We start from the raw sequence: 20571 nt of genomic DNA, 5'->3' as shown, positions 1-20571 counted from the left end.
ATCATGGCTCCTCTGTCACTCAGAGCCAAACCTGCAGACTTCTGGTTGATACGGGAGTTCAGAGCAGCATCCTGATTGCCTGATTCACCCTCTCCCATCCTCCCACCAAAAGACGCATGAAGCCACGTGCAAAATCGCAAATGCACCACAAGCTAAGAATATCCATGAAGCTTGGCCCCAGTCGAGGAGGGATTCCTGCCAATGGTGGTGCAGATGAGGACAGATTGAGGAATGCTCATTAGCTGATGCACAATGAGGCTTCTGAAGCAGAGCTCTGAGTCAGACCAGAGGGAGCCAGGCCCCTCCCAGACATTGCCTCCCCAGGTGAAGGTGGTCACTTCCTTCTCTCAACCACCAACAGTTCTGCCAGTTTGTAAATTTTAAAATTAACCCACAAATGCCACCTGAAACTCCTGGTTCTCTGGAAATACTTCTCCTGTTCCAGGTGGGAAGGGCCTCATCAAACACCTACTGACCCAAGAATTGTGGTTGATGGCCTTCCCTTCCCCTAAGGCTCCAAGAAGTTTCTGTCAGCCCCAGGGCAGTCAGGAAGAGGTCATGGGGGTGGATCCTCAGCTTCCACAACCTGGTTCTAAATGCAGGCAAAGAATGTCATTTAGTAGATATGAAGTCAGCAAAGAGATGTCAGCTTTGGGCAAAAGGTGAAGCATCTCACAACTTAGAGGTAAAGTTAGTAGAATTTAAAATGGGGACACGAGGTGTTAGCTAAAGCTATTGTTGTCATCATCTTGTGATGTATAACTAGATCACCTCAAACTTACACAGATAATGTATCAATTATCTCTCAGTTTTAAGGAAGCCTCTGGGGCAAGAAGGATAGGATATATATATCTTCCAAATTATAGTAAGAAAAAAAAAAGATACTCCATAGAGCAAAAGACAGAAACGGGATATTAAGTGTGCATTTTTATAAAAGCAAAAACCGTAGAAATAAGATGGCAAATGTAAGAGCAAATATCCTTTTTGAGACAATTAACAAAATAAAGTTTCCTTTTAAGAGACTCTAAGACTTGATCAAAAACAAAATTTAAATGTGTTTTGTTATGAGACTCCCCCAAAACAAAAGGACAGAACAGATTTTTTTTTTTAAGGTGGACAAAGATATATTAGGCACACATATATACAATGAAGCAGAATTTTCAAATCTTTTATCAGATAAAATGGGATGCAGGGGAAATTATTAAACAAAAAAGGTTATTTCAGGTTGCTAAAGATATAATTATGATGAAACTAGTGACCTTGAATCCCTATGTGCCAGATAAAACAGCACCGACATTTAAAGAAACTTAAAAATTTAAGACGAAATTCAATACAAAAAAATTTGTAACTGAAAATTTTAACAAACCAAGGTAAGATTTCATTTGCAAGTCATGGAATGAATAGAAAAATTTAAGAAGCATAGAAATTTTGAATAATAAAATAATATAATTGATTAAAGGGTAATTATTTTAAAGATTTACATGCAAAAAAAATGTAACTTCTTTCAAACAAGATATTTTGGATATTTACAAAAGTGACTATTAAATAGCATACAGGAAAACTGTGAATCGCAAAAGTGGCTCTTTTGTATGAACTTAGCAATTAAACTGAAATTAGTAACTAAAATTTGAAAACACAACAAAAGTAATCAGGAAACTTTAAACACATTTTTAATCAACTCTGTCTAGAAAGAATCGATTAATTCCTTGAAAATGCCAAGATCTGTAAATTGTTGTTAGTGATTTCAATGCTCTGAGACCATTCATTGCCATCTCCAAGGTAGGACGCTATGTTCATGAAAATCACATTTTCAGAGACTCTAAAATGGCACTGGGAAATGAGAGATTTACAACTTAGGTGCAAAAACAGGCTACAGAAAAACATGGAGCAAATACTTCTATTTTTAAGGTAACAGTTAAAACAATGACATGAACCAATTGGCAGGGACTGTGAGGTGAAATTATAAGTGATTTAAATTTGCTTATTTCTATTCTGTATGTTTCTCAAAATTTGGGCAACAAATACATAGTTATACAGTAAACAAATAAGAAACAATTTTTCAAGAAAAATGTTTAAAATTACAATTAAGCCCAGGATGTGCTCACTTTGATCTGGATTCTAGGTGCCTGCCCAGGTGGGATCTGCCCAGGCATGACCTGCTCAGGTGTCCATTTGCTCAACTCTCATCTCCAGGGACCACCTTCTGCTCATTGGTTACCGATTACTTAATCCGTCACTGACATGGAAGACTCCTCCCTACTTAGCAAGTCAGACAGAATTAATGTTCCTTTCCTTCCAAAACTGTATCTGGACTGAAACCAAATTAATGCATGAGGATTCACGAACAATAGCCTTCTCTTTGGTATACGCCCCAGGCGAACTTTTGAACGTTTCCTAGGCTCTTCTTTGGAGAACCTGCCTCCTGCCTCTGCCCTCCCTCCATCCATGAACATGCAAGAAACCAGGGGCTTCTCTCAGTGGGGTGGAGCACAGGTATGCGAATAAGCACGATGCTGGAAAACCAGCTCAGATAATAAGTGAGGGAGAGAGGAGCCTGAATGGAGGAGAAGTCAGAGTTGTAAGACTGTCTGAAACTGAAAGACCAGAGCAGCTGTAATGAAGAGTGTAAGGCAAGATGGGGCTGCGGATACACATGCACTTCATGAATAGTGATTTGTGGGCCTTGTGGAAGATTTGGGGCTTTGTCTTAAGAGCAACAGAACCACTGACATATTTTCAGCAGACGGTGACATGACCGGACCTCTGTTGAGAAAATCTCAACATTGCTGCAGTAGGAATAACAAAATGCAGACAGGCTAGACAGCAAACGTAGTGACCATCGGAGAGACCAGACCGCGTGACAAAGGCAGAGACAAAGGGAAGTGGGCAGATTAAGCGGAGAAAAACAATGCAGTGCTTCCCAACTAGGGACAATTTAGACCCTCAAAGGATGGCTGACAAATTCCGGAGAGGTTTTTAGTTATCACAACTTGGAGGGAGGTGCTGACTGGTATCTTAGTGGCCAAGGATATTACTCAATATCCTACCTGCTCAGGATGGCCCCTCCACAAAAAGTGATGCAAAAGGTCAATAGTGCTGCCGTGGAGAAGCCTGGATGAGCAGCACTGAGGTGGGAGAGGCTGCAGGGGAGTCCCCTTTCCTGAAAAGGACCGCCGGTGGTGCTGGCCCCTGAGCGAGCGGACCAGGATGCAGGGAAGGCAGCGAGGGCCCCTGTGCCCTCCCGGTGGACCCACTGCTGTCGGGAGCCCCCACTGACACAGTGCACCGGCACACCCTCCTCCTCCAGGCTTGGCTCTGAGAAAGAGCTTCTCTGCCTCTTTGGGCCTAGCCCAGCACAGTGTCCTGTCCCATTCATCCTCACGGAGTATATGGCTGAGTGGGTTTACCTGTGCCTGCTGGGATTCGTGAGAAACCAGTGCTGTGTTCACACTGGGGAGGGACAGGACCAGACAGCCAGGGCCCCATCAATAGTCTTACCTTTTTACACTGCTCAGGTCTCCCCTGCCCCTGCTACACTGTTCAGTTTTGATGGACTTTTTAGAACCACAGTCCTCAACCTTTTTGGCACCAGGGACCAGTTTTGTGGGAGACAACTCTTCCAAAGGCTGGGGTGGGGAGGAGTTGGTGGAAGGGTGGAGAGGGGCAGGGGTTTATGGGAGGCTGGGGGGGAGGGGGTAGGGGAATGGGAGGGGGAAGGGGGAATGGGGGGAGCTTGGCGATGGTGGGTAGGGGGGTAGGGGTGTGTTTTTGGTTTCATCTGCTGTTCACCTCCTGCTCTGCTGCCTGGTTACTAACAGACCACGGACCCATGCTGGTCAGGGGCCCAGGGGTTGGGGACCCCTGTTTTAGAACACACTTTCGTTCCTTTTTCAAATCTATACATCAAAAGATCAAACTGAAAAATAAAGGCTTCATATTCTGGCTCCAAACCTACCACTAAAATTTGGGACAACTCAAATTGGTCTCTGATGTGAGAGCTCAGGCACCTGGCCAGGGTCTCCATGTGAACCGAAGCCACGTGCGTGGAGCTGGTCACCCACAAAATTCATGCTTATGGTGCCAGCCATGCAGGTCTGGTGAATAATGATGGGATTGAAAGTGTATGATAGCTGACATTTAACAAAAGCCTTGAGGTCAGTGACATGGAAAAAAGAGATGGAACTCCTAACACTGGGCTTTCTTGCACCCGTTTTATGGTTTGGCGCTGGGTGTATCATAAAGAGCATTCTGGGACAAAAGGGTGTTTGGGACCCTCCGAGGCTAGACTGGACTTGGGGTCCATCCCATCAGGGGAAAGACCTGGGGATTCTAGGAGCTCCTGAGGGGAGGCCAGCTGGGCTGATCACACAATGAACTAACAGCCCCTTGGAAGGCTCAGGAGGTGGGACAGCCCTTTAATCCACAGACCTGAGGGGAAGGGCTGTTTTGAGCATGATCTGCCCCATAACTCCGGCTCAGCCCCTTCCTAAGGAAGGACGAGGGAGGGGCAGGGAGCCATTGTAGCTGGCTTTCTGTAGGGGGGCTGGAAGCAGCATGCTGAGGTCTCGATGAACCCAGTACAAAGGTGGGTCCCCCTGCCTGAACACCCCATTTCCTATCTGCCTCTCACCCAGATCACTCATCGCCCATGCTCACGTTCCAGACTCTCTTCTGGGCAGCTTGGAACCCCAAAGCTGCTGTGGACACTCTTCTGATTGATTCTATCAAACCACTGACGCCACCACATGGGAAATGTGCCTGGGTCCTGAGAGGCCCTTGAGGGTGGAGCTGTGCTTAGAGCTCCACACGGGGCAGTGCCTGCACTCGGGAGTGGCTGGATAACCCGGAGGCACAGAGCCCTGCCTGCAGCTCATCTGGTGCCCGAGAGTGATGGAGGACTTTGCCCCCAGGGTCCTCAGGCAGTCCAGAGCACCCAGCACCGGTGCTGGCAGCCTCGATTCAGGCATGTAGGGGAGCCATGGAGAAGAGTAGCCCCCATGCTTTCAGGTTCTCAGCCCCAGTGATGGCTCATAGCTTAGGACCTGGCAGGGAGGGGAACCCCCACAATTGCTGACAGCAGCAGTCTAGAGAGCCCTGGGGTGCTCTTGAAAGAGCTGGGAAGGAAGACTTCTAGAATGTGGGAATGACATTCCCAGAACAGCAAGTGTCAGCAGCGCCCTAGGAAGACTGCCCATGACCACTATCCTGACCTTGGTTTTCCCCTGGTCACATGGAAAGCAGGGATCACACCCAAATCGCCTATTAGTCATGTTTCTAGGAAAGAGGCCCTCCATGAGATAAACTGCCTGTTGATCTTAAGACTGGGATGTTTCCTATATCTCAGCAAGAAGTTAAGTGTCAATCAGTAAAAGTAGGTGATGATCAGACATGTTTTTGATTTTAAAGCTTGGACAAGTTCTTTGTTTTGTGTTTGCATTTTTTTTTTTTTTGCTTTGTCATTTTATCTTACACAGCTGGTTTGTGACAGATTCAGAAGTCAGCACTCAAGAGAAGGTCAGAACAACGGCCTCCGACCTACCGTGGATTAAGACAACAGTGTCAGGGGCTCTGTCCTCCCCAGCAACCTGGTAAGTTCTTCCTTTCTGAAAGATGTGGGAGCCGGTTTGCTGAGCTGCCAGCCTGGTGGGCCAGACCCCGTGGCAGGCTTTGCTGTGGGCTTCATCAATTCTCTCTGCACCAGGAATTATACTAGGCCTCCTATGGGATGTGTTTGTAGCTTCAGGGTCTGCTTATCCAAGCCCCACCCATCTGTTCTGGAAGCCAGAAGCTGCATGAGTAGAGACCCCACTAGTGGAGGTTTGTGGGGATCCCTTCCGGGGTCAGCATCATGGAAGGGAGTGAGGGTGGCGGGGGCGAAGCTGGGTCTTTGATTCTCAGGCAAGCCTCAATGGACTCCATGGAGAGGACTGAAGATGAGATGATTTCTGGAACATTCCATAGACAAAATAGAGTCCTGCTTATGCTGGATGGAGAAGAGAACTGCAGAGACACGAGGAGCCATGCAGACAGGAACAGACTGTCTCAGGAAAGTGAACTGACAAGGGCTCTGGGCAGCGAGGTCTGGAGGAGGTTGAAGTCTGTGCAATCACAGGCCCCCTAAATCTGCCCACCTCCGGCTCTCCAGTTCATTTAATGGTTCCTCTGGGCACCTTTGTACTCGTGGTCAAGACCACTAACAGCCTTTGCCTTCCCCTCCTCCCCCAAATCCAATCTTCAGGTCAGTCTCGTTGGCTCTAACTTTAAAAACGATTTTTAATTTCAAAAGGTCAAGGGCCAATTACTTTAAAATGTACAGTCATTTTGTCCCCAGTCACCCCACTGATACAGGCATCCTCGTCCCCACTTTGGGAGATGCAGTTTCAAGGACTCTGATGGGTCCAGGGCTGGCCCGGGCTCCTTGAGGAGAGTAGCCAACAGGGCCTGGACATGGCCTGGGGTCTCTGAAGCCACTTCCGCATCCTCTTTGAATTACCTGCTCAAGATGTGTGACGTCAGAGTGGGACAACCCTGCATTCACATGATGAAGTGAGGGAGCTCAGTCTTGTCTGACTCTTTGCGACCCCATGGACTGCAGCACGCCAGGCCTCTCTGCCCATCACCAACTCCCAGAGTTTACTCAAACTCATGTCCATTGAGTCAGTGATGCCATCCAACCATCTCATCCTCTGTGGTCCCCTTCTCCTGCCTTCAATCTTTCCCAGCGTCAGGGTCTTTTCCAATGAGTCAGTTCTTCCCATCAGATGGCCAAAGGATTGGAGTTTCAGCTTTAGCATCAGTCCTTTCAATGAACATTCAGGACTGATTTCCTTTAGGATGGCTGGTTGGATCTCTTACAGTCCAAGGGACTCTCAGGAGTCTTCTCCAACACCAAAGTTGAAAAACATCAATTCTTCAGTGCTCAGCTTTCTTTATAGTCCAACTCTCACATCCACACATGACCACTGGAAAAACCATAGCCTTGACTAGATGGTCTTTTGCTGCAGGTTTACTCCAGGGAATCCCCTCCCCATGTGACATTCCTCCAGGACACTCAACACCTCCTGTTCCCTCTCCTCTCCTTCACCACTGCACCAATCTGTGCCCTTCATCCACCAAGCATGCAAAACAGGTTACCCCCTGTTGTGTGGGGTGAGTGTCCTGGGCTGGGAGTGGGGGGTTTCGGGTCCCGGATCGATATCTCCACATCAGTGGTCTCCGTGTTCTGCTTGTTCCTGTCCTGCTTATGCTCTAGAAATGTGGAGGTGAGGGAGGAATTTGCCATCAACAGCTTTGGCTGAGTAAACATGCTTCCTGCTTCGTTCCAAGCTCATTCACTTATAAATCAGATTAATGAAAAATTGGGGAGCACGAACTGTATGCCAAACACAGTGCATAAGCAATGTCTTCAAGGAACGTCAGTCTAAATGGTGAGAAGGAGGAAAGTGTGATTGGAGAGCAGCGTTCCTCATGAAAGCTTATGTGCTGTAAACCCTGGGGTGTTAACAGAGGGGGAGAATCCAAAATGAGCCTTGAATGACGAAGTCTTGCTCCACCCAATCTCAGAACCACCAGCACTGCGTCCATGCAGTGTCATCATATGGGATGTTTCCTGGAAGCCACTTTTCCATGGCCAAGAGGAGCACACCCTCACCCTGGCGTTCAGTAGCACGTGACAGTGGCTTGGAAATCTGAGAACTAAGCGGGGCCAGAAGGACCAGTGTTACTGGGCATGTTACTGGGCTGCATCTCAGCATCTTCTGTAAAGATGAGGGAACAAGCAGAGGCAGGAGAATCAAGCTAGGCATGGCCACAGAACCAGGATATGCCATCTGCAGTCTGACAGCAGTGCCTGAAGCTCACTAACTATCCAGAACTGGTCCCCAAATTGCTCTCCTCTGGGGGAGGCAGCACTTCCAGTAGTGAGAATGCTTGCGTCACTGACTCCCTAAGTCAAGGCTTCTAAGGCCTCAAACCCAGGCAGTTGGAGAGGAAAGGAGCTTGCATAGGTTTCTCCAGACTGATGGCGGTTTGGTTGCCCTATTTCTTCGAAAGGAAGAAAGGCAGGATGCTTTGAAGGAAACGTGGAGGAAAAAGTCACTGGTAGACAAGGAGGGGTTGGGGAGGGCAGATTCCCAAGAAGAGAAGCTCTTCTCCAGCAATGCCTCTGGAGCTGAGGTCAAAGCACCTGCAGACTTACCAGGGAAACTGGATGGTCTCTGCAGCAGGACACCCAGAGTGACATCGTAAGAGGGTCACCAAAGCCCTGAGCTGCTCCTTAATGTTCAGGTCAGAATCTCAATCATGCAGGGATTCTGAATTGGTCCTCCTTGGGGGAATTATTAGCACTGGCTGAGCTCTCAGCAGAGAGTGTGTGTGTGTGTGTGTGTGTGTGTGTATGTGTGTGTGTGTGTGTGTGCATGTGTATGAAATAAATACAAACATTGAAAGCCAGTAATAAAACAAACACCCGTGCATCCACCTTCATGATAAAAAATAAGGCATTAGCAGTCCGGCCGGGCTGCCTGGTGCCTCTCACCAAGAACTTCCTTCCTGTACTTTCAGGCTAGACACACCCTTGCTTTCTTTATTGTTTTACCACCTATGTATATATTTCTGAGCAACGTGTTGTTTGGTTTAGAGGAATGAGGTAATAAGCACAAATTTAGTGCTTATGACATAAAGAAAAGATTGTAACCCTGCTTGGAAATGAAAGCTCCCAGGAGAGCAAATGGAACCATCTGTATTGTAGAGCCTGGCTTCCACTTTCCTGAGAGTTTACAAGAGCCCCTTCTGGGGGAGCCATAAGCAAGATCTTGAGTGGGTTCTGGGAGCCACAAGGACCATCCTAGCTGGGGCATCAGGCAGATGGGAGGGGTGGACTGGGGACCACAGCAGGAACAAGGTCAGGGAGCTGTTCACCCTTTCTAAGCTTCTAAGCTTGCTGGCTCACCTCCAGCTGTCAAGGAGGCCACGTGTGAACACTTTCATAGGGTAAAATTAAGGATCTCAGGTGGACCAGGGGCCAGTATGTTGAGGGGAGAATAGAAACCTCATCAACACACAAAGAAGTCAAGCCCAGATGGGTCAGGCTTACCCAGGAGTTCCGTCCTTGAGTAAAAGACAGACCATCCATCAGTGACTCCAGGATGCAGACCTCACCCGGTGGGCCTCCAGAGTCACAGGGTTCCATTCTGAAAGTACTGTCCTCCATCAGCACACACAGGCTGTCCTGGGTTCACCCCCAGCTCCACAGGTACCTAGAGCTGATTCTTCCCAGGGCCTTTCAGAGTCAGATTGTTCTCAGCTTCTTTCCTGAAAGTGAAGTCAACTTTTTAAGCTCTTCAGTCGTCACTGCACCCATCTTCTTTCCAGTTTTCCCAAAGTTGTGTGGTCATGTTTTCATCTTTGCTCCTGCTCACCTGGGGCCCTGTCTCCATCTCCCCCCGCTAATTCCTCCCCAGTCTTTCACTGATCTAGCAAAATCAGACTGGGTGTTGTTTGGAGAGAACAAAACTAGACTCTGATGGTCAGTCTGCCATCCTAGCCTGGAGCCTCTTTGATTATTCTTTTTGACTACGGTTCCTGATTCAGGTTGTCAGCAGCCCTGTTGACCAGAGGTCTTCAGCCAGGGGACCACAAACCCACAGAAATGAGAAGAGTTTCCAGTGGGGATCAGGCAGGAGGAATTGAGTCATCTGGAGAGTTTCAGTGTCCTCAACAGATGATGAAGTTGGGGTTCCCCTCTCGCACTCCCTGTTTGGTATATTTCAAAAAGGAACTGCCTCCTACTCACCTACAGGATTCTTTGCAAAAAGACATTTTAATGTTAGTTGTTGTTTAGTTGCTAAGTCATATCTGACTCTTTGTGACCCCAGGGAGTGTAGCTGACCAGGCTCTTTTGTCCATAGGATTTTCCAGTCAAAAATTATTGGAGTGAGTTGCCATTTCCTTCTCCATTTAATGTCAGCGATGGTCTTGAAAACGTTGAAAGGCTTTAATGGCTAGATAAAAATCCTTTCACATACCAGGTGGCAGTTTCTATGTTTGCTTTCCAAAAAGTCAACAGTTGATTATCATTAAAATTATTCTCTTTCTTGATGAAAAAGCAGTGCATGATTTTGGCACATAACTCAGAAAATTCAGAGTTGAGTGACACTGACTGATTAAAAAAATTAAATTTAAAAATTTGAAAAACCAACTTCTGCATGCAAGAGAAAAATCCTTAGTGCTGGTAGTTGTAAAAATGAAAAACATAGAAGTAGTTTCATTGTGAATTCTAACTCATTCTAGAAAGAGAATACTCCTACTCATGAAACAATTGGAAACTGAGATAGCATCATTCATCTCGTGAAGAGAGAAATTTCTGATAACATTTCCCCTTTAATATTTATCCATCAAAATATGAAATCTACTTGTATTTTGGTCAGTTCTTTGCTACTAATAATTGTAATGGTAATGTGATCCAGAGGTAATTTTTAGCATCACAATGCATATGGACACAGGATATTAAAAGCATATTTTAGCTCCTGCTCACGGGCACGTTCGTTTTTGATTCAGAGACATGGAATCAATGGAATACTTTCAAACAAAAAATGTTTCACATCAGATTAAATTCTATAGGAATGGAAATATGAATTCAAAGAGAAAGGGAAGCATGCAAAATTTTCAATGGCTAAAGAAGAATTTTTTCTTGCTGGTTGTGTTTTAATGGATGATCAGTTCAGTTCAGTCGCTCAGTCGTGTCTGACTCTTTGCGACCCCATGAATCGCAGCATGCCAGGCCTGTCCATCACCAACTCCCGAAGTTTACCCAAACTCATGTCCATTGAATCGGTGATGCCATCCAACCATCTCATCTTTTGTCATCCACTTCTCTTGCCCCCAATCCCTCCCAGCATCAGAGTCTTTTCCAATGAGTCAACTCTTCACATGAGGTGGCCAAAATATTGGAGTTTCAGCTTCAGCATCAGTCCTTCCAATGAACACCAAGGACAGATCTCCTTTAGGATGGACTGGTTGGACTTCCTTGCCATCCAAGGGACTCTCAAGAGTCTTCTCCAACACCACAGTTCAAAAGCATCAGCTCTTCGGTGCTCAGCCTTCTTCACAGTACAACTCTCACATCCAAACGTGACCACTGGAAAAACCATAGCCTTGACTAGATGGACCTTTGATGGCAAAGTAATGGCTCTGCTTTTTAATATGCTGTCTAGGCTGGTCATAACTTTCCTTCCAAGGAGTAAGAGTCTTTTAATTTCATGGTTACAATCACCATCTACAGTGATTTTGGAGCCCCCCCCCAAAAAAAAAGTCTGACACCGTTCCCACTGTTTTCCCATCTATTTGCCATGAAGTGATGGGACCAGGTGCCATGACCTTCGTTTTCTGAATGTTGAACTTTAAGCCAACTTTTTTACTCTCCTCTTTCACTTTCATCAAGAGGCTTTTTAGTTCCTCTGCACTTTCTGCTATAAGGGTGGTGTCATCTGCATATCTGAGGTTATTGATATTTCTCCTGGCTATCTTGATTCCAGCTTGTGCTTCTTCCAGCCCAGTGTTTCTCATGATGTACTCTGCATATAAGTTAAATAAGCAGGGTGACAATATTCAGCCTTGACGTACTCCTTTTCCTATTTGGAACCAGTCTGTTGTTCCATGTCCAGTTCTAACTGTTGCTTCCTGACCTGCATATAGGTTTCTCAAGAGGCAGGTCAGGTGGTCTGGTATTCCCATCTCTTTCAGAATTTTCCACAGTTTCTTGCGATCCACACAGTCAAAGGCTTTGACATAGTCAATAAAGCAGAAATAGATGTTTTTCTGAACCTCTCTTGCTTTTTCCATGATCCAGCGGATGTTGGCAATTTGATCTCTGGTTCCTCTGCCTTTTCTAAAACCAGCTTGAACATCTGGAAGTTCACGCGGAAGTCTGGCTTGGAGAATTTTGAGCGTTACTTTACTAGCATGTGAGATGAGTGCAATTGTATGGTAGTTTGAGCATTCTTTGGCATTGCCTGTCTTTGGGATGGGAATGAAAACTGACATTTTCCAGGCCTGTGGCCATTGCTGAGTTTTCCAAATTTGATGGCATATTGAGTGCAGCACTTTCACTGTTTTCAGGATTTGAAATAGCTCAACTGGAATTCCATCACCTCCACTAGCTTTGTTCATAGTGATGCTTTCTAAGGCCCACTTGACATCACATTCCAGGATGTCTGGCTCTAGGTGAGTGATCACACCATTGTGATTATCTGGGTCATGAAGATCTTTTTGTACAGTTCTTCTGTGTATTCTTGCCACCTCTTCTTAATAGCTTCTGCTTCTGTTAGGTCCATACCATTTCTTTCTTTTATCGAGCCCATCTTTGCATGAGATGTTCCTTTGGTATCTTTAATTTTCTTGAAGAGATCTCTAGTTTTTCCCATGCTGTTGGTTTCCTCTATTTCATTGCATTGATTGCTGAGGAAGGCTTTCTTATCTCTCCTTGCTATTCTTTGCAACTCTGCATTCAGATGCTTATATATTTCTTTTTCTCCTTTGCTTTTCACTTCTCTTCTTTTCACAGCTATTTGTAAGGCCTCTTCAGACAGCCATTTGGCTTTTTTGCATTTCTTTTCCATGGGGATGGTCTTGATTCCTGTCTCTTATACAATGTCATGAAGCTCCATCCATAGTTCATCAGGCTCTCTGTCTATCAGATCTAGTCCCTTAAATCTATTTCTCACTTCCACTATATAATCACAAGGGATTTGATTTAGATCATACCTGAATGGTCTAGTGGTTTTCTCTACTCTCTTCAATTTAAGTCTGAGTTTGGTAATAAGGAGTTCATGATCTGAGCCACAGTCCACTCCTGGTCTTGTTTTTGCTGACTGTGTAGAGCTTCTCTATCTTTGGCTGCAAAGAGTACAATCAATCTGATTGCAGTGTTGACCATCTGGTGATGTTCATGTGTAGAGTCTTCTCTTGTGTTGTTGGAAGAGGGTGTTTGGATGATAGTGTATATTAACTCATTCTGATATTTAAAGTCTACTGGATAGTTTAAAGGACTTCCTAGGCGGCTCAGTGGTAAAGAATTCACCTGCCAATTCAGGAGAGACAGGAGATGCAGTTTCACTTCTTGAATCAGGAAGATCCCCTGGAGAAAGAAATGGCAACCAACTCCAGTACTCTTGCCCGGGAAATCCCATGGACAGAGGAGCCTGGCAGGCTACAGTCCATAGAGTTGCAGAGTTGGATATGATTGAAATGACTTAGCACACATGCATGGATATTAATAATTTAAAGGAATGATGCTACTACTTTATTTTAAAATAAAAATATTTTTGTTGAGGAAGCTGGGTATTTCCTGAAACAAACTTCTAGTGTACTTCTTAGCATCCCCCAAATCTTTTTCCTGTGGTTTTGTCCTCAAAACCATTCTCTGCTCTGTTCTGAGAATTAGAGACCAACATTTGATACAGTCTGCAGATTATTGTTGTAGGAAGAAGGCGGATATGCTCAGTCATTTGCTAACCAGCCTAAGTTACTGATCCAACCTTGGGGTTTGCACGAACCATGTAATTTCTAAGATCCATCTCTAGTATCCTAACATGGTAGAGACCATGTGGACCAGACCTCCAGAGACCTGGGCTCAGTCCAAGCTCCTGCTCAATTAGCCCAAGGGCTTCAAGTATGTTCCATAACTTACCTGAAATATTTATCATTTTTAAAGCTTTGTAATGGGCATTATAATCTTACCACAAGAGATTTTCTGAGAATTAAATGAGAAAATGAAATTGAAAACACTTTGAAGCATTTATATCAACAAAATATCAGACATGGTTCCATATTTTTGAGTAATGCTAAAATGAACATCTTTGGTGCAACCTGGGTATACTCTGCTTATCCCAACAAGATATTACATATTGGATAAAAAGCATTATTCCAAAAAGTGGGGTTTAGGAGTTGATAGGTTTGAATATTTTTAAGACTTTTGAGGCATATTGCCAAATCATCCTCTACAGAAGTTACTCAAATTTACCTCCAACTAGCCTTATATGTGAATACTATTTCCTACAACCCTGGTCAAAACTGGGTATTATCTTTTCTTTTCATGTTTGCAAATTTGATCTTGTTTAATATTTTTAAGCCCCTAATGATGCTGATATTTAAACAATGTTTATAATCTATTTGTATCTCTTCTTTTGTTGCATATATTTGCTTAGTGAGAGAACATACAGGGTCAGGAATATACTTTCCTTTCTCTAATTATCTCTTGGAGTGACCAGTATTTTTCCAAGTCTGTTACTTTGCTCATCATTCCTTATGACATTTCTTGACATATAAAAATATTTAAAATGTTTTGATAGCCAAAACATTTTAAGCATGAGATGCGAGATGGCTAATATTTATAATATTATAAATACATCCTTCCTCAGTTTATAGCTTGAGTTGTCCTTCCCTTCCTTCTTGCCTCCACACACACTTTTAAAAACTAAAGTTTGGAACAGTTCACACTGCATGAATATTGTCGGTTTTTCTGATTTTAAAGTAATAGTCACAGATTGAATTGGCTGGCCTTAGATTCTTATTTGGAGATATTTTAAACAAGTTTCTCATGGATTTTACTTTAGGATTTTTTTTTTTCTTGTTGGCTTCATTTTGATAAACAGTGTTTTCTATTTCATAGAGATTTTTAAATTTATGGAAATATTTAAATTTTCAACTTCCCTATCATGCTATCTCCACATTTTTCTTAATTTTATGATTGTTTTCTGTCACCTTTTCACTATACTTTTAAGTTGTATGTCTATTTTTATTCTTTCAAAGGTGGTTTTTGTTGGCTTACTAAATTGTAGGCAATCTTTTCTGTGTTGAGGATCCCAAGGTCAATGAAATGTGTAGGATTCCTATCCTCATGATGCAAGCAGTCTAATGTCATCTGTTTTGTTAATTGTTTCTTAAAGAAGGATTTATTTGTCCAAAGCTGCCTTTAGCTTATTTATGTGTATTTGTTTCATTATTTTCTTTTTACTAGTTTCTCAAATTAGTTTTTTTCTGAATTTTGTTATAATTTCCTTTCCTGAATGTTTAGTGTCTTTATTTCAATTTTTTCTTAATTATAATAGAACTTAAGGCTATAAATGTGACCCTGACTATAACATTAGTTCTCATCTATAAGTCTAATTTGTAACATTCTCATTATCAAAAATTATATGTTTAAAATTTTCTGATTCTAGAAGTATTGATCTTTAAATTTGTAAATCCTTGCATTGCACTTGTTTCTAGAAAGTTTCTCCTAATGCACACCAAGAAAGCAGATGCTTTTCATTTTTATTTTTAAAATTCTTTAACTTGTTACTTTAGTTTTTAGACTACATTAGGTAAGGATTGAATTTCATTTGTTTATTCTTAAGATGCTAACCATGTTCTCAGCACAATTGAGTGATTCTTCTTTTTCCACTAATTTATTATGTCACTGTTTTCACATTAAGTTGTGACTGAGCTGTCTCCTGTATTTAGATGTATTTATATTTTAAGTACTTTATGTTTATAATATGTTTTAAGGCCTTTATCATTACTCATGTTTAAAAGAAATTACTAGGTCTTCCACCTGTTTATTTTTTCAGATTATCTTTAGGATCACTTTGTCATTATATTAAAAAGAAAAATGGAAGCTCACTGGCCTCTCATTGAACCTATAGCCAATTTGGGGTAAAGCATTATATTTACAACACTGAAGAGATTTTCCATCTAAGAACCCGGTAGGTTTCTCCAAGCCTCTTCAGTTATTTATTGTTAGATGTCTTTTATAGTTGTCTTTTCTCCTTGAATGGATTCTTACACTTTTATGCTAAGTTTATTCCTGGATATACATAAGGCATGTTTGTACATGTATGCATAATCTACAAGGTTGTATACAGTTCCAAGACCTCTGTGGATACCAAGTCTGACAATGCTCAAGTTCCGTATATAAAATGACATAGTATTTACATACAACCTGTGCACATCCTCTTGAATAAATTAAATGATCTCTGCTGCTGCTGCAGCTAGGTCGCTTCAGTTGTGTCCGACTCTGTGCGACCCCATAGACAGCAGCCCACCAGGCTCCTCTGTCCCTGGGATTCTCCAGGCAAGAACACTGGAGTGGGTTGCCATTTCCTTCTTCAGTGCATGAAAGTGAAAAGTGAAAGTCAAGTCGCTCAGTCGTGCCCGACTCTTCATGACCCCCATGGACTGTGGCCTACCAGGCTCCTCCATCCATGGGATTTTCCAGGCAAGAGTACTGGAATGGGTTGCCATGTCCTTCTCCAAAATGATCTCTAGACTACTTAAATACCTAATACAATGTAAAAGCTATATAAATAGTTATAAACACAATGTAAATACTATGTTAACAGTTCTCAGTGCATAGCAAACTGAAGTTTTGCTTTTTGAAAGCCTCCAGCAATTCTTTTCAACCCTCAGTTTGTTGAATACATAGATACAGTGAATTTTTCTTCCTTCTAGATATTGCCATTCATAAGGAGGTTCCCATTTATTTAGGTACATCTCACAAGCTATTGAGTTCTTTTTAAAATATAGAGCTTATTTTTTAGAGCAGTTTCAGGCTCATGGCAATATTGAGCAGAAAGTCAAGAAAAATATCTTAAATTCTCCCTGCTCCAACACATGCACAGCCAGCCCTATTGTCAATATCCCAGCCCAGTGCTGTATTTGTTACAAATGAACCTACACCGACACAGCATGATCAGCCAAAGTCCATAGTTTACATTAGAGATCATTCTCAGTGTTGTCTATTTTATGGGTTTGGATAAATTTATAGTGATGTGTGAAACTGAGCAACTTCATTTTCACTTTTCACTGTCATGCGTTGGAGAAGGAAACGGAAACCCACTCCAGTGTTCTTGCCTGGAGAATCCCAGGGACGGCGGAGCCTGGTGGGCCGCCGTCTAGGTGGTCGCACAGAGTCAGACACGACTGAAACGACTTAGCAGCAGCAGCATAGTGATGTGTATCCACAGTATCACATAGAATTGTCTCACTGCCTTAAAAACACTCTGTACTTTTTCTGTTCTTTTGTCCCTCACCCCTCCCCAACAGCAACCCTGACAGTCTCTGATCTTTTTATTGCTTCCATAGTTTTTACTTTTCCAGAATATCATATAGTTTTAGTCGTATAGCACTCAGACTTTTCCAGTTGGCTTCCTTCTCTTTGTAATATATATTTAAGTTTCCTCCATGTCTCTTCAAGCCTTGATAGCTCATATCTTTTCAGTGCTGAATAATATTCTGTTTCCTGAATATACCATAGTTTATTCATTCTTTACCTACTGAAGAAACTCTTTGTTGCTTCCAAATTTTGACAGCTATAAATAATGCTACTGCAAACGTCCTTGTGAGTTTCCTTGGTGTCTCAGTGGTGTTGATAAAGAATCCGCCTGCCAATGGAGGAGATGAGGATTCGATTCCTGAGTCAGGAAGATCCCCTAGAGAAGGAAATGGCAACCCACTCCAGTATTCTTGCCTGGAAAGTCCCATGGACAGAGGAGCCTGGCAGGCTACAGTCCTTGGGGTCATGAGAGTTGGACACGACTTAGCAACTAAACAAATTCCCTACGTAGGCTTTTGTGTGAACACAGCTTTTCAACTCCTTCGGATAAATACCAAAGTGTGGGATTGCTGGATTATATGGTGAGAATATGCTTAGTTTTATTACAAAAAAAAAAAATGTCAGACTTTCAAAGTGGCTGTATCATTCTTCATTCCAGCATACATTCAGCACTTGGTGTTGTTGATGTTCTAAATTTGGGCCATTCGAATAGGTGTGTAGTCCTATCTCATTGTTTTAATTTGCATTTTCCTGTTGGTATACAATATGGAGTATCTTTCTATGTTTGCTATCTGCAATTCATTTTTGGTGGGGTGTTAAAACATTCAGCCCATTTCTAAAATCAGATTGTTTTCTTATTGTTGAATTTTAAGAGTCATTAGTATGTTTTGAATAACAATCATTAACATATATGTCTTTCTAAGTTCTATTTTTTTTAGTTATAATTCTACTTTTTTGATGTTGGCTATTTTTGTTGGTTATTTTGGGATTTCTAGGTAGAAAATTATGTAGTCTTCTGACAGTAGGCATTTTTCTCTCTCTGAAAAAGCTATTTTTCTCACATGTCTTATTGCATTGGCTATAATTTCTAGAATAAAGTTAAAGAGGAGTGGTGATAATGAGCACCATTTCCCGTCTTATCTTAAACAGATCTTTCTGGAGCATTTCAGCTTTAAATATGATTCTAGTTGTTTCTTTGAGATTTATATTGTGTTCTTTAAAGAAAGTAGCCTTTCTCCCTTACAGTAAAATTATCATTCCCTATTTAAGACCTCCAAGTTGTTGAAGTCCCAGTATGTGCTGACATTATACTGTAAAGGAAAGAACCGAGGTACAGAAAAATGAAGCTACTGGCCTATTTCAAGCTAGAGCTAATACTCTCATTTCCTGGCAAAATGAGGTCTACACTTTTCTTTTTTTCTCTAAGTTGAAGCTCACTTTGCTGTAATTTTGCCTTCCTTAAAGCTGTCTTCTCTTAATTTTATCTTTACTCAATTTGCAAAATTTAGCATTGCTCTAATGATCCTTATTTATCACATTTCATTGACCAAGATTCTGAATTTGCCAAATCATTGCCTATAGAAAGGAAAGTAAAATGGAAAAGAAGGAAAAAAGAAAGTACAAGGTATTCTTGTCTGTGTCCGTTTTGTCTCCCTTCTCTGACCTCCCTGGACACTGCCCGCCACCCCAGGCTCCTGCTGTTGTGGGTGAAGTAGAGCAGACTGTGCTCTCCTGAGAAGGGGCTGCCTTGCTCTGTGGGGTCCGATTGCTGATGGCATGACTGTGTCTGATTCCTTGAGGCCCGTCAGAATTTGGACGTCACAGAGGGCCACTGCATTTATTTGTCCTTCAGTGAGACTTGCCATTTACTAAACGGGGGTCCTTTCTTCTCTTGCAGCAGTGTGATTTCTTTTTGTAATGTGTACACTAGAAATGCACTTGAGTAGCTTTTCATTTTGAGTCTTGAGGACACACACTAGCGATTTTCTTTTCTACCTGATATGCTCTCTGGAGAGGCAATTATTTTGTGAGCAGTATGTATGGATTTTTTTACGTTGAGTGTTTCATTTTGCGTGCTAGCTGCCTGCAGGGTTTTGGACAGCCATCTCTCTTCCTGCTGCTCTCACAGCAGCATCTGTGGGCTTTCCCATGTCTCACTTCTCTGTGGGCTGCGGGTTGTAAGAGCTGGAGGAGACACTTGGAGCTGTGTGGTCCAGCATTTCCCAGAACCAGTCCAGGAGATACTAATTTTGAAAGATGATCTTTGCCAAAGGGGTCTAGTGGTCAAACCCACAGATCTGCAATGAATAGAGAGAAGTTTTGCCATAAAAAAACAAAATCATATTCCATTTATTTTAACCCAGAGTCTTCTGAACATTTTATCCTATAGCCCTTTCCTTGCCTAGTAACAGTATCAGGTCTGCAAAATACTTTGAAAACACTCTGACCCCTCCCCACTTCTCACAGAAGAGTCTCACCCCTTCCCTGGTGAGTAGTGAACTGCACAATATCTCAAAGCCTCAAGCTGACTACTTGAAGTTATTTATAACTGTGAATCCGTTTAGGTTTATGGTGCCATCTCTGTGTAAATACGACCTTATAGACCTCATAATATCTATAGAGATGTATCTCTTTCCTTAGTGGGATTTCAGCCCACCTCGGCTTTTGTTGTTCTCATAAACCGTGAATCTTTCCAGTTTCTCTTGTATCTTTGAACTCAACATTGCCTGTGGACACCTGTGCTGTGTGCACCTTACTTGACTCCTCAGGCCAGGTGGGGGGCCCTATCAGAGGCCGTTCTGTAAGGCTGTTTGCATCTGGGGGTGGGTTAAACACTGCCCAGGGACCCTGCGGCCACTGTCCTGAGCAACTTACTATGTGGACTGATTCCATTTCCTCCTTCCCAATATCCCAGGCCTCAACCCAGCCGGTCAATCTGCCAAAGTGCTTGGAGCTATTTTTCCAGGAAGGATGAAAAGCTTCTGCTCCTCTTTTATCCTCCTTGGTGCAATCTTCCTTGGTAGAGTCCCCAGAGACCTCAGGGGGTGAGGAATCCAGAGTAAAGTAATCATCGCACACAATGAAGTTACCAGCTGTCTGCGAACTTTTGTGTTGTGTTAAGTGAGCATTCTTAAAGTACCTTGCCCCAGCCTTCCAGGGGCCTAGGTTAAAATGCATACTTCTACAGGTGCACGGAATGAGCAGTTCCCCTTGGGATGGGCCTTGTGAATCAACTGTGTTTTACATTTAAATAAATAAATAAATATTTGACTGTGCCGGTCTTGGCTGAGGCATGTGAGTTCCTAGTTCCCTGACCAAGAATTGAACCCAGGCCCAGGCCCCCTGCATTGGGAGTGTGGAGTCTTTATCACTGAACCGCCAGGGAAACCCTGTGAATCAACTTTTTAAAGAAACTCATCCAGGTGATTGCTTCATCTGAAAAAGTGTGAGATGATTTATTCCCAGAGGTACAAACCATC

Source organism: Ovis canadensis, chromosome 1, assembly GCF_042477335.2.
Source record: "Ovis canadensis isolate MfBH-ARS-UI-01 breed Bighorn chromosome 1, ARS-UI_OviCan_v2, whole genome shotgun sequence".
NCBI classification, from domain to species: Eukaryota; Metazoa; Chordata; class Mammalia; order Artiodactyla; family Bovidae; genus Ovis; species Ovis canadensis.
This window is presented reverse-complemented; position numbering follows the sequence as displayed.